Raw genomic sequence first — 14,807 nt, forward strand, 5'->3', positions numbered from 1 at the left:
TCTGCTTAACACTGGGGGAGGGAAAGGCAGAGGGTGGAGCTAAGGGTTCTTTATAGCCCAAATACATTCATTGTATGCAGGCAATGCAGCCCCCCCATCTCAAGCTAACACTTGGTCAGATAGAACATTTTTTGAGGTGGCTGAAGTCACTTTTTATTTAATTTGCTTTATAGTGAACACTTAGCAGCAGACATTTTTAGGCCATTGTGCCTATTGTGACATGAAAGAGAACTGTGTTTAAGGGTTGCTTTACACATTACAAAATTCCTACATGGAATGATCAACCCGTGTGTGTCTGTAACTGTGTCTGTGTGTAGATTGTCACATATGACAATTGTATTTATGGGGTTTTAGTCAGCTCTGGCCAGAGCATCCCAGTGTGTGTTCATACAGTGATAATATGTATGTTTAATCGTTATGCATGACAAACTGCATGCTGGAGGGAAGCACCTTCAAGGCAGAACTTGTAAGTCACGTTTTCCTTTCCTAGGCTTCCATTTACTCTGTGAGTTAACCAATAACACCATTGGAGTTAAGGGGGAATAGAATGATAGCATCACCTCTTGGCTACCCGAATCCTCACAGAGTGGGTATTTTCTGCCTCTACAAATGGGACAGAATATTCTAGATATGATTGTGATATCAAAATATGTACTTGTGTTGGTCACTGGTTCCTATATCTGCCACAGAAATAATGCACCTAGCCTATCCCACTGGGGAATGTAGCATTCTTACTAGAAAAGGCTAGGGGTGATATAATTAAGAATGTTAAAGTGCTAATTGAAGATTTGTGTGAAAAAGCAGAGAAGTTCTTATCAGTTAAAGAACAATTTAAACAAAACCAAAATCCTTTGGAGTCTTTAAAAGAACCTCAGATTACCTTGGGGAAGGGAGGACAAAGCTATTCTTTTGTCATGACTCAATATGTCACAGACACTGTCCAATATACTTCCGTGAAAGTTGCTTGCAGCTATAATGCTTGCAGAGAGAAAATCCAACTTTCCTCAGTGATAATGAAAGCTCAGTCTAAAGGCAAAATATATGTATCTTCTATAGCTAAAGGTATTCAGGAGTGCAGTGATTTGTTGGGGGGAAATTATGTGTACATTAGATATCTTTGAGCAAGCTGGACTTGAATTCTGGGAGTACAAACTGAAATCAGTAGGAGTAGTTGTAGAATGTGCACATGCTCAAGCTTCTTCTGGCAGCATAGGTGTAAACTACGGGGGGCTGAGGGGCTCAAGCCCCCCCCTGGATTTGGACAGGGGGCGGCTGTGCCTCCCCTGGGCAGCCGGTGAACTACATGGGGGCTGAGGGGCTCAAGCCCCCTCGGATTTGGCGGGGGGGGGCAAGTAGTGACAAACTTACATGAGGGACTCAGTTACAATGGCAGATGAAGCACAGGACTGTCCACCCTTCCTGAGCCGTTTCCAGATGGCTTACTGGTCCCCGGAACATCGCACCACGTTGCGGGGAAAACGCGAAATATCGCAAAACTCACGTGAGAAAACGCGATATTTCGCGTTTTCCCCGCAACGTGGCGCAACGTTCCAGGGACCGGTAAGCCATCTGGAAACGGCCCTGTTGTATCATATTACAATTTCTGTGATTCTTTGGGGCTTTGTTCCTGTTTTTTGCTCTTACGTATTTCTGTGTTTATTAAGAATTTATAATTTTAAAAAGGAGTTGCAGTTTATATAAGCAATTTACAAATAAATGTTACAGAATTGTTAAGAGACTCTGACAGAAGATATATGATTTTGAAAATCAGGCTCCTAGAAGGCAAGATTTAAACACTAGCAACAATATATGCGCCAAACAATGCAAGAGAAAAAATTTTATGAAAATGTTTTCCAATCCATTTTCAATTTTCAAGAAGATAATGAACTTTGGAGACATTAATCAGGTAATGGTTCTAAAAAAAAGAAAAAAACAAAGAAGGCAAACTTCCCAAAAATGTGTTATAATTAGTTACAATTGGAAGATGCTTGGAGGATCAAAAATCTGAAGACTGGAGACTATACTTTCTTTCATGACAGACACCAAACACATTCAAGGATTGATATGTGCTGGATATGAAAAACCTGAGTTATTTATATTGTTTATTATATGTTTACTCTTTCTTTTCTTTTTCTTTTGATGTAATTATAAGTGTGCTATCATTTTCATTTTATTTTCTCTGTTCTGCTTATATTTATAAAAATAAACTTTATATAAAAAAAATTATACACTGCCTTAAAATACCTATGGCTATGGCCAACACTTAGGCCTTAACCCTGATTGGCTGCACCCACTTTCAATGTAGCAACAGATGTAGTCAGATTGCAAGGCCTCTGTTGGACATAATTGCAACATAATTGCTTGGCTCCAATTTACCTCTGGAAAACAGAACAATTGCCCACAGACTGGAAGTGCTCCGTCTATATTACAATTCCTCAAAAAGGGGATGCCAAAGAGTGCAGCAACTATCGAATTATCACATTAATTTCCCATGCAAGCAAAGTGATACTCAAAATTCTAAAGTAAAGACTCTTACCATATATGGAATGAGACATGCTAGATTTCAAGCTGGATTCAGAAAAGGAAGAGGCACCAGAGATAACATTGCAAATGGGTAATGGAACATACCAGGGAATTTCAGAAGAAAATCAGCCTGTGTTTTATAGAACACAGCTGTGTGGATCATGAAAAGCTATGAAGACTGTTAAAAGAAATGGGGATGCCACAACATCTGTACTCTGGCCAAGAGGCTACTGTCAGGCAGAACATGGGGAAACAGAATGGTTTCCAATTGGCAAGGATGTCAGACAAGGATGAATATTATCTCCCTACCTGCTCAACCTCTATGCAGAGCACATCATAAGGAAGGCTGGATTAGATTTAGAAGAAGGAGGAGTGAAAATTGGTGAAAGAAAAATTAACAATTTGAGATATGCAGATGACATCACATTACTGGCAGAAAATAGTGAAGACTTGAAACGACTTCTGATGAAGGTTAAAGGATAAAGCGCCAAAGCAGGATTACAACTGAACGTCAAGAAGACAAAAGTAATGACTACTTAGAAATTACACAATTCTAAAGTTGAGAATGAGGCAATTGAAATTGTGCGAGATTTTCTACTTCTTGGCTCGATCATCAACCAAAAGGAAGACTGCAATGAAGAAATTAGAAGAAGATTGAGACTTGGAAGAGCAGCCGTGAGGGAGCTAGAGAAGATCCTTAAAGATAAAGATGTCTTTCTGGGAACCAAGATCAAGATAATCCAAACTGTGGTATTCCCCATTACTGTGTATGGATGTGAAGGTTGAAGAGTGAAGAAAGTTGACAGGAAGAAAATGGATTCATTTGAAATGTGGTGCTAGAGGAGAGTTTTGCAGAGACCATGAACAGCCAGAAAGACAAATAAGTGGGTACTAGATCAAATCAAGCCTGAATTCTCCCTCTAAGCTAAAATGACAAAACTGAGACTATTGTACTTTGGTCACATCATGAGAAAACAAGATTCTCTGGAAAAGTCAATAATGCTAGGAAAAGTAGAAGGCAGTAGGAAAAGAGGAAGACCTAAAACGAGATGGCTTGACTCATTAAAAGAAGCCATGTCCTCCAGTTTGCACGATCTGAGCAAATCTGTTAATGATAGGACATTCTGGAGGTATTTCATTCATAGGGTCACCATAGGTTGGAGGCAACTTGATAGCACATGACAACAACAACAAGACTCCACTCCTAACGCAGTCCCTTTTCTCAGGTTTCAGAGGGGGAGAAACCAGAGAGTTAGAAAGATAGACAAATCAGGGCTTCTGTTTGCTGTTTACTCCTTTACTGCCCTGAACTATCCTTTGATATATAGATTGTTAATCTCAGAACTTCCTCCTCAGGAATAGATCGGTAGATAGAAATCTATCTCTCCACTTTCCTATCAAAGTATGGCCTTCCTATAATAAAGAACTCTTCTTTCCTATAACTAAAGCAAGTATAAGTTTATTTTCTCTTTCTCTTTCACACTCACACCAGCCAGCACGCTCCAACCACCCATCATCACGTTTTCTCTGCAATCAATGCTACTCTGTTAAGGAACAGTTTCTGTTCCTTTTAATAAGGAAAAAGTGAGTATTTTATTTTACTTTTTAGTTACTTTATCATTACATTGTATTTTGGAAATGGAACACTGGGAAAGAGTAGACCCTATGTTTCCTTGTTGAAATAGCTTTGTTTGTTTGCTTGCTTGCTGTTTTTTTGGGGGGGAGGGCTGGGTGTGGGAAAACAGTTAGTTTTTTCATGGTAGTGGGGTGGGGGCTGTTTCAGCCACTCCTAAGCTCCTCTTTCAATTTCCATTCCATTTTTAAATGGAGAGGTAGTATCTATTGCAGAAAAGGACAATTCCTAAAATGGCAGCCTGAGTGCTCTCTCTCTGAAACAATGAGAAAGCCCATCTGCATGAACAAGATCGGGGGGGGGGATGCAGATCAGAGGCCTTTTTAACATTTCCTTTTGCCCTGTGTGCAGCCCTGAGAGAACACTGGCAAGAAATGTACACTTAATTATGTGATTTTGTTAATAATGTATTCTGAATGTCTGTGTTTTCAAGGTGGAGTTTCTAAGCAGTGTGCTAAGAAAGCAAGGTATATACAATCCTAGGTAGTATAGCTGTGAGTTTTCTTTGGGGTCGTAACTAGCACTGTTCTGAATTGCCTCAAAATGTGCTTGTACTCACTTATAGGATATGAGTTTGAAATGAGAAGAAGGAGATTGCTACTACTCTGAACTCTGCACATTGCTCAGAAATTGAGTGCATAGCAACTGTTTTGTATTCTGCCCTGGTTCAACCACACATTTACCAATGAAGGCATCTGAAATGCCACAATTTAGTAAATTTCAGTACTAAGTCACCCTTATAAATAAGGCAGAATCAAGACCCCTGTAAATAAACGTCCAGGAAATCTTTAAAAATGTTCCCCTACAGGCTTTTCTGTGTTGACTTTCTTAGTGTCAAATTTGTGCCCATTAGTTTGTCCTATACACATGGTATGTATATATGTAGATTTTAAAATGGCTATCTTAAAAGTGAATTTCAAAAACAGGACAAAGCAGGAGATCACTGAGATAGCTCTATAACCTCTGGCCAACCACCTTTTCCTAGGTTTGGCCCAGCCCAAGGGCATTGTTAGGGGGGTCCCCATGGGTGTCCGGGTCTCCCTAAATTTGCGGGGAGCCCCTCCCTAAATCCTCCATGGCTCCGCCTCCATAGATGTTGGCAATGGAAGCCCCTCCCTGTGATGTCACTGGCTCCGCCCTATGATGTCACTGGGCCCCGGTTCTTTTAAGGACCGGCTATAGCAATGCCTCTAGCCCAGCCCCAGCACCACCACCACCCTGGAAATTGGAAAGTCTATGCCCCTGTCTGGCAGTTTTGCACTGGTGCAGTAAAGGTAAGTTGTTCAGTACAGTCTGAATGCTGTGTGAATCTGCTCAGCCTATATTTTCAGCTTGGCAATTTGGCCACACAAGTTGGCCCAGCAAGAGTGTTTTAACTGCACTAGGTGAAAGTTCCCATTTTCAACCACAAGTATATAATATGACAATTTGGGGCCATCCGACATTATTTTTTTATTTATTTATTTATTCAATTTATATACCGCCCATCCCCAGGGGCTCTGGGCAGTGAACAGTTAAAATCGATAAAAACAAGAACTAAAATCAATATACAAATAATAAAACAAATTAACAAAGTGCAGTGGTGGGGAGAACCCTCCCCCACCCCAAAGGTGGGAGGCCGACATGGCACCGCCCCCTTCAATCACCAAATGCCTGGCGGAACAGCTCTGTCTTACAGGCCCGGCGGAACGATAATATGTCCCGCTGGGCCCGGGATTCCATTGACAGAGCGTTCCACCAGGCTGGGGCCAGGACTGAAAAGGCCCTGGCCCTGGTTGAAGCGAGGCGAGCTTCCTTAGGGCCGGGGACCACAAGTAAATATTTATTCGCTGATCGAAGCGATCTCCGGGGAACATACAAGGAGAGGTGGTCCCGAAGATATGCCGGTCCCAACCCGCTCAGGGCTTTAAAGGTAAGAACCAACACTTTGAACCTGATTCGGAATTCAACTGGAAGCCAGTGCAGCTGGTACAGGACAGGTGTGATGTGTGACTGGTAAGGTATACCAGTCAGGACCCGTGCCGCCGCATTCTGGACCAGTTGTAGTTTCCGGATCAGGCCCAGGGGTAGCCCAGCGTAGAGTGAGTTACAGTAATCTAGCCTGGAGGTGACCGTTGCATGGATCACTGTAGCCAGGTCCTGGGGCATCAGGTAGGGGGCAAGTTGCCTGATCTGACGAAGATGGAAAAATGCAGACTTGGCAACTGCCGTGACCTGGGCCTCCATCGATAGGGAGGCATCCAGGAGCACACCCAGACTCTTTACCACTGGCAAAGTTGCCAGTGGTGTCCCATCCAGGGCAGGGGGCTGGATCCCAACATCTGGCAGCCCCCGTCCCAGCTGCAGGACCTCCGTCTTCACTGGGTTCAATTTCAGCCTGCTCTGTTTCAACCATGCCGTCACAGCCTCCAAAGCTCTGGCCAAATTGTCTGGGGCCGTGTTTGGCCGGCCGTCCATCAACAGAAAAAGTTGGGTGTCATCCGCGTATTGATGACAATCCAGCCCAAACCTCCGCACCAACTGGGTGAGGGGGTGCATATAGATGTTAAATAACATCGGGGAGAGTATTGCCCCTTGGGGAACCCCGCACACCAAAGGGTGACGGGGTGATAGATCTCCCCCGAGCGCCACCCTCTGTCCCCGACCCTGGAGAAAGGAGACCAGCCACTGTAAGGCTGTCCCCCTAATCCCCACGTCGGTAAGGCGGCTGGCCAACAAATCATAGTATTACAGTGTATTACACTGTATTACAGTGCTATGAACCATGTTGTCCCATTAGTCAAAGCTTTCAGTTGTCTTTAGTCACAGCTTGGTTGCTAACAATGGGAGCAAAATAATGAACCATCAGTGCAGCTTTCTTAGTGTTTATGTCCTTTTAAAGATTAGGTTGCAAAGTTAACCCAGAAATCATGACGAAAAAATCTAAAACAGGAAGGGATGATGTTGCTGCTTCCGTTCATACCTTGATGCTCCATTGGTCCTTTAATCTTCTCTCCTGCTTGCTGTGGGGAAAAAGGAAAGTTCTACTGCAGGCAAGAGAAGAGGATGGGTGAAGGGAGTCTTGGGACATTAGGGCACGAGGCAGGGCAGATGCATCTTCTCTAATCATTGCAGATCTTTTGAAGCTACTGGCCTAATCTCTGGCAATGATGCAAGCAAAAAAACAACCCCATTTCTTTCAGGTACTGTGGGTATAATCTGATAGTGCTGCCCTTCTCTAACATCAACACAAGCAAAAACATAGACCAAAGAGTAAGAGAAAACAGCATCCTACAGAGGACTTCATTGGTCTGTATAAGCCCAATATTTTGTTTTTAATAATAGGGCTCTGAGCATATGCAAAATATATGTAGCAACTGTAGCCTGTCCCCTCTCCACAGGCTTTAAAGAAACCACTGGCAGCCTATGTCCATGGTACCATAATCTTGTCAAACGTTTATACTGGGACTCGATTCCAGAGCACACCCCCTTATTTTTTACCATAGATCTTTGACAGAACAGACAACTGGCAGCCCAGTTTTCAGGAAGGGGACTGTGTCTTGCAGGTGGGTCACAGAGCCAGGAGGGGGAAGAGAAGGAACAGAGTGAGTTGTATGGTTGTCAACCTCCAGGTGAAGCCTGGAGATCTCCTAGAATTATAACAGATCTGCAGACTACAGAGATCAGTTTCCTTGGAGGAAATGACTGTTTTAGAGGGCGAATTCTATGGCATTATGCCCCACTGAGGTCATTCCCCTCCCCAAAACCAACCCATCCCCAGGGTCTACATCCAAATCTCCAGGAATTTCCCATGCTGGAGTTGGCAACCCTAGTGAGGTAGGAGAGAATGCTCAGTGGCAAATTTGGGTTTGCCTCTTTATAAGTTACAAAATGGCCATGAAATGCAGCCTGATGGCATTAATTCTATATTTTTATAAATGCTAAACATGAAAATAGAATATAGACCTGCTCACCCTGATATGAGATCTCAGTATTTTATGTTGGGGAAGTGCAAAGTAGCATGGAGTTCATAGTAAGTTAGAAGTGGGTTTCTCTTCAAAAAGTTTGGAAAATACTGCATTAAACTGAAGAAAAGTAGTTTGGCACTAATAGAGTTGCTCAGATAACACTGTCTGAGAAGCTTCTGTGGATTTAGAACTGCTTGCACATCCCCGTATCTGTTTGACTTGTACACAGAAAGATTACTACAAACTTAAGGAGCAGCAGTCTTCAATTTTCTTTCCTCCAGAAGGAAACTAAACCTAAATTTCCCCTCATTCATGTAAGCGGGAACTCAAAAACAATATAGGTTGAAAAGGAATGAAGGCAGCTGATTCCAACAGTCAATTCATATGTGACTTTTCACTCGTCCCCTCTCACCCTCACTTCTTCAGCCTTCAAGTTACTGATGGTTAGTGAAAATGGGTCTATGGTAGGCCAGCAGACGGGGAGGCAATGTGCGAGTGATTGTGTCTGTTGCTGATTTTACTTGTAGATTGAGAATTTGGACATTCCTACCCTTTTGGGCTGAATCCACACACCCGCGGAGCATCCTGGTGTTGCGCTAAATGTTCGCTAAACACCCAGAAGTGTAGCATCTTTCTATCGCAATTCTAGCGAATCGCGCTAGAAAGACGCTACACTTCCGGGTGTTTAGCGAACATTTAGCGCAACACCAGGATGCTCCGCGGGTGTATGGATTCATGTGCCATAGAGGAGTTTAATAGGGACAGTATAATTCTCAGCAGTTCAGAGAGCTTATTCCTTCTTCTTTAACTACAGTCCATCTTCCTATAAGATCAGTGGCACTCTCTGTGCACATATATTGGCGATGTTCCTCTGGAATGGGTTATCCATGTAATGTGTCCAGAGACAATCCTTTGAAAAATATCCTACTTTTTTGGTAGCTCATAAGATTGTTATGAAAAAGTGTATGTGCACAGCCCAACCTGGGATAACAGATTTGGTTTTTACTCATACTTCAGAATAGATACTAGAAAGACTGTACGATAAGGTCGTTGTTGTCTGTATCTAAATCTTTTTGATTATTGACTGTGTTTTAGAACTCCCACTCCTGCATACATTTAATGCTTAAACATGCTCACATTTCTGCACAAATTTTGTTCTGAGTTTCCTTCAGAGAACATGGCAGGTCACAGAGAGAATTCAGGTAGGGAGGAGGGGATATATGTGTGCCTGTGTGTGCGTTGTTCAGTATTTTAAACCAGAATACTGCCATGAACCACTACAACCCATCAATTAACAAGAAACAACTAGGGCTTGGTAAATTCTACTCAAGGGAATAATTAATCCCCACAGCATACTTTAGACAATGTAATTGTATCGCATAGAGTCATCTGCAAAGATCAGGTCTTTCCTTGTCAAAAAGGCTCATCTTTAGGCAATGTGAAAGATGGTAGAATCTCTAGACTGAAAAACTGCCTCAGGGAGGGGAAAGGGGGTCGTCTCCTGGTCCCACTGGGATATTGCCATGGCTCAGAAACACTGGCTCGATTGTTCCAGTGTCAGGCTAATGTTCAACTTAGGATGGGGGACACACAAAATGGGAAACAATGGGGAAAGAGAAGCACGCTGTCCCTGCACACCCAGGTGCAAGTTCCTGTTGACCTCCAGATGATGAGAAAGAGAAAAGGGATGGACGCTATTTTTTTCCCACTAGGCTCCAAGTGTTCATGCAGTGAAGGGAGGGAGAACTCTATCAGGTGCTGCTTCTCTTGTCATTGGAGCACTGTGACAGGAAAATCTGCAAGTAGAGAAAGTTTCTTTTCTATCCATCTCTTAAAATGATAGGAATCTCCTCAGGGTATAGGAAAGAAAGCTGGGTACTCAGGTGAACAAGAATAACAACAAAAAGGAATATTTCACTATTGTGTTGTGTGACATGGTATCCTAGATTGTACAGAGAGGAAAGGAAATCTTAAGTTTATCAGTTTTTTTCTGACAGGTCTCCTGTGCATTTACCAGCTGAACAATAATTGAAATTCAGCACGTGAACTTTCTAAATGCTATGTAGGTACAGTGATGGGGAAAGTTTCATCTGCTGAACTTCTGCATATCACACAACTGTTAAAATCAAAGGACTCTTGCCATAAAAAAGTTGGCAACCACAATCTGTGCTGTCTTCCTGTTTCACAAGTGTTAAGGGCCTACAAATATAATCTAAGTTTTTTTTTAACAACCTGAAGGGTCTATGCATGTTTACTCATTAGTAAACCCCACTGAATTCATTGGGATTTACTCCTAAGTAAACCTGCATAGAATTGTTACCTGCCAAAGACATGAATTACTTAATCAGTGTGTCTCGTAGCTGCACACCAGGACTAATATAGGAAGCATTGCAGACCCTGCCTGATGAGGATCCTGGAGCATTAAGATCAAAGATGTATGAAGGATTTTTAGAGCAGTGGGGCCAGCCTGGAAGCACCCTGTTTTCAACCCAGACTTACCTTTATGCTTCAGGTCAGGCTCTGAAAAACTGGTTCTGCAGTGCGAAGCAAAAGCCAGCTGTGCTTATTCCAATCAAGCACCGCCCCCCCCCCCCGCCCCAGTCCCCGTCTTGATTCTACACTATAACCATTTTGTGCTGCTGAAAGATTCCCTTTGCTCATTGAGTTGCAAGCGAAATTGAAAAGGAGATTCAAACTTAATAGAGCACTATATTCCTCTTAAAAATTTGGCAATGCCTGGCTTGTCCCAAAAGCGCTTACTTGAAAATAAGTTCCATTTAGCAAATTCCTGCTTCTCTCTGCAGTTGTCCCTTTAAGCTTATTTCTCAGATGTTTCTGCTCAGTTAAAGTGGCCTTCCATTCCTGAATACATCCTTGTGGGAGGGTGTTAAAGGGCTTTAATTACATCTTTTTCCAGGGAAGCAAATGCGATTGTTCATTAATTTTTGTAATGATCACCTGCTTCTCTTCATCCTCATTGATTATGCTATTTCCATTGTGCTTAATTAGTTACTTCTTGTTCACTTATCGTGACCAGACATACCTGAATGTACTCCTAAACAATTCCTAGCTGTGGAGAATTAAAGAAAGGGAGGCTTTAATTACTACATTTCGTTTGTCTGCAAAGTGTGCTGATGTCATTGCACTTTCATGATCATACAAGAAACTTAATTAAGGAGCAATTACATTTGCTGCAAAAAAGAGGATGCATTTATTTATTTATATTCATTCATTCATTCATTCATTCATTCATTCATTCATTCATTCATTCATTTATTTATAGTTTGCCTTTCTCACTGAGATCCAAGGCTGATTAACAATGCAAGTGAAAATACAATATAATCAACAGCTAGAACATTAACTAAGCAAAGTACAATAATGAACAACAGAACATTCAGTGAAAAGAGATACAAAAGGGTATGGTAGCAGAAAATTTGTAAAAACAAGCATAAAAAGCACAGAGAGGAAATCTTTCTGAAGCAAAGCATAACTAATTTACACAGCATGTTTAGCAATGTGGAATCTCCCTAGTAGGTGCATGTCTACATCATCAGACAGTACCAAACAAAGCAGGGTATAGTCCCTGTCCCTACCAATGCATCTCTCTGAGCTACTTCTTAAGATCCATTTAGAAATGCTAGGGTACCAGAAAAGAGAATCAGAACTTTGTTTTTAAGGAAACCTTGGTCGAATCCACATTACTCATTCTAAGTCGCATGTTCCCCGCATTCCCCACGCAATCCCGAGTGCCGGTCACATTACCTCATTAAACAGACGCATTTCATTCGCATTTCTCCCGAATATGTGGTCACAGGTTTTCAACGGGAGTTTCGTGGTGGCCGTGAACGGGCCAATGCGCAATTTGCGCGGTTTTTTAAAAAACCACCCCCCTTCCTGTCTCTCCGGCCGTTCCGAGAGTTCCTATTGGCTGATTCAACTTGCAAGTGCTCCATAGTCTGCAAAAGACTGTTTTTGACTTCATAGCATTGGATTTATTGATTATGCTGTTTCTGAATCAAATCTGGTAGCTTGAAAAATCATTTTGGGGTGAATCCATCCTCAGAACGGACTCGCGAAACTTCCTTTTTAACTGTTTTTTATTTTTTTAATTTTATATTACTGTAATATCGAAATTACGAAATATCGAAATAATGACACTCCAAGGAAGTGAAACTTCAGTAAAATTCAGGCACTGAACTGTCCTGCATAGGAAATGCCCACGAAAGCTTCCCACATGCTTCCAAATTTCCAAAAAAGAAATGGGAGAGAGCCATCAGTGCTGTCAGTGGGGGAAAGAGAGGCATCATTATCTTCAATGATGTTTCTTTATAAGGCAAGATCAAAATAACGGAAAAGTGCGCTCAAAAAATTTTTAAAAAATGGGCGGGAAAAAAGGTCCCGCCCAAAAAAGCGGTTTTCGAGCGGCCATGTGATGGGAGGGATGCGCGAGAAAGACGGATTGGAAGCAGGAATGTGAACGAAGAGTAAAAAATCGTGGATTGGAGGCAAATGGAAGATATCCGATAAACATGCGGGTAATGGGTGAATGTGGATTCGACCCTTATTTAAAGGAACAGTAACTCTGGGACACCTAAATAACACTTCGATTGTCCACACGTGAACAACGGGTACTACAGTGTGGTGGTGGGGGGGGATCATCACAAAGCAGATCTGGATAAACAAAATCTGGAATGCAATGGGAATTTACAGGGTTGTGTTAATTGTTTGTAAAAGCAGCATGAACAAATCCTTTTAATTCCAGATTTAAAACTAATATGGAATGAACCCAAGAAGCCTGCAATCCATGGAACAGTTTTTTGCTTTTAAAAATGTATCCTTTTAAAATGGGTAAGTCGAAGGCTGAATCAAGAAACATATGAACATTCGTGTGGTGCTTTTAAAAATTATATTTAAAAGGCAGGCAGTTTGCCCAAAGCATGGGACAGTGACCCAGTGTTCAGTTTGTTAGTACGCCTGCCACTTCAGTTGCAAAGCCACTCTTGTACAACCTCTGAAGAATTTGCTGTGAGATCTCTCTTTATATTGTATCTGTGTTAGCATTTTCCCTTCTACATTAAGCATTGTGGAGAAAGAAAAAAAGATGTGGCTTTCTACAGCTCTGTGATGGGAAAGCCACATCTGATTCAGTATTCCTTTCCAGGCAATTATTAAAAGTTACATAGGCAGTTAGGCAGCCATCCAGCATGCACAGAGGCAAGGGATACTGATTCACACTGTTTAATCTGCCTTGAGTATCAGTGAGTAAGGCAGACTAAATAACATGAAATAAATAAATAAATAAATAAGACATTCTCCACCCAGCACTAAACAGTCACAAGCGAGATCTGCAGCAACAACCAGTGATAAGCCAACTGCTCTTTACCTTTAGGATCCCTTTTCTTATACCCAGGGCTTTTTTTCTGAGAAAAGAGGTGGTAGAACTCAGTGGGTTGCCCTCAGAGAAAATGGTCACATGGCTGGTGGCCCCGCCCCCTGATCCACTGGAGCAGCGTGGAGGGCAATCTAAACTCCCTTCTGTCTGGAGATCAGGGGGCGGGGCTACCAGCCATGTGACCATTTTCAAGAGGTTCCAGAACCCTGTTCTACCACGTTCCAGCTGAAAAAAAGCCCTGCTTATACCTCTGAAAACTACTTGACATGTAGAAATGTAACAGGTGAGCCTTTACAAAGCATGAGAGTTCAATCTGGACTAGTTACCTTGTGTCTGTCATGAAGCTTTTTAAAAAAAACAACGAACACCCAGGAACCATACAAGAGCGGAACAGTGGTGTTTCTGTTCTTTTGATACAGAGGAGCCCATAAATATCTTCATGATTGGCCCTGCACTGGGAATGAGTTCGTTCTTTGCTATAATACCTCACCAAGGCTCTGCATCTTGACTAGTGCCTTGCCACAGGACCACCAGGGGGAGAAGGGTAGTTGCAACAGCTGAATGTATTCTTGACTTTTCCCTGATTTTCACTGGTGACTTAAATCAACCAGAGCTGTGGCTAGGATGGGGAGGAAAGGAGATTGGCAACCAGTCTGCTGGTAAAATAACCTGTTGATGCTGATAATGAAGCAAATTAAGAAAAATTTAACCTTCACAAACACATATTAAGTAGTGCTGCTGGACTGAATAAATTTAATTTCAGTAAATAGCTTTCAAAGATTCAAGCCAATGTAGCCAGTGAGTCTTTTAGAAGCCTTAGTGAAGGAGGGAAACTCTTGGAAGTGTTCATGATTCACATACAAAGATGGTGGATGAATGCAGAGTTCTGCTCGTCTAACACTCTTTATACCTAGGTAGAATTTTCATCCACCTGAAATATTTTCTTTTCCCTATCCTCCAGCAGCAGCAATTAACCAGGCATATTTGGAAGGAAATGTTTTATCAGCTTTTTGGTATACTTTTACAAAGATAAATTTCTGGATCTAGTTTGGAGGAGTTTGGATCCCTTTATTTAAAATTTATATTTATGCTTTTCCAAAGATCAAAATGTCAGTCCTTGGCAGGTAGACCCCCCAAGTCCCTCACAGCAAGCACTCAGGTGCATTGGTTGAAGTAATTTTTATTAAAGATCTATACAATCCAAGTGATCTATATGAATGCATTGGCAGAAGTGACTATTCAAAAGTGGGCAGTGTTAACTATAGGGAAACTTCCCACCCTTTGGGTCCGTTAACATTCTGGCGCAAAACCC

This window comes from Eublepharis macularius, chromosome 9, assembly GCF_028583425.1.
Source record: "Eublepharis macularius isolate TG4126 chromosome 9, MPM_Emac_v1.0, whole genome shotgun sequence".
Classification (NCBI taxonomy): domain Eukaryota; kingdom Metazoa; phylum Chordata; class Lepidosauria; order Squamata; family Eublepharidae; genus Eublepharis; species Eublepharis macularius.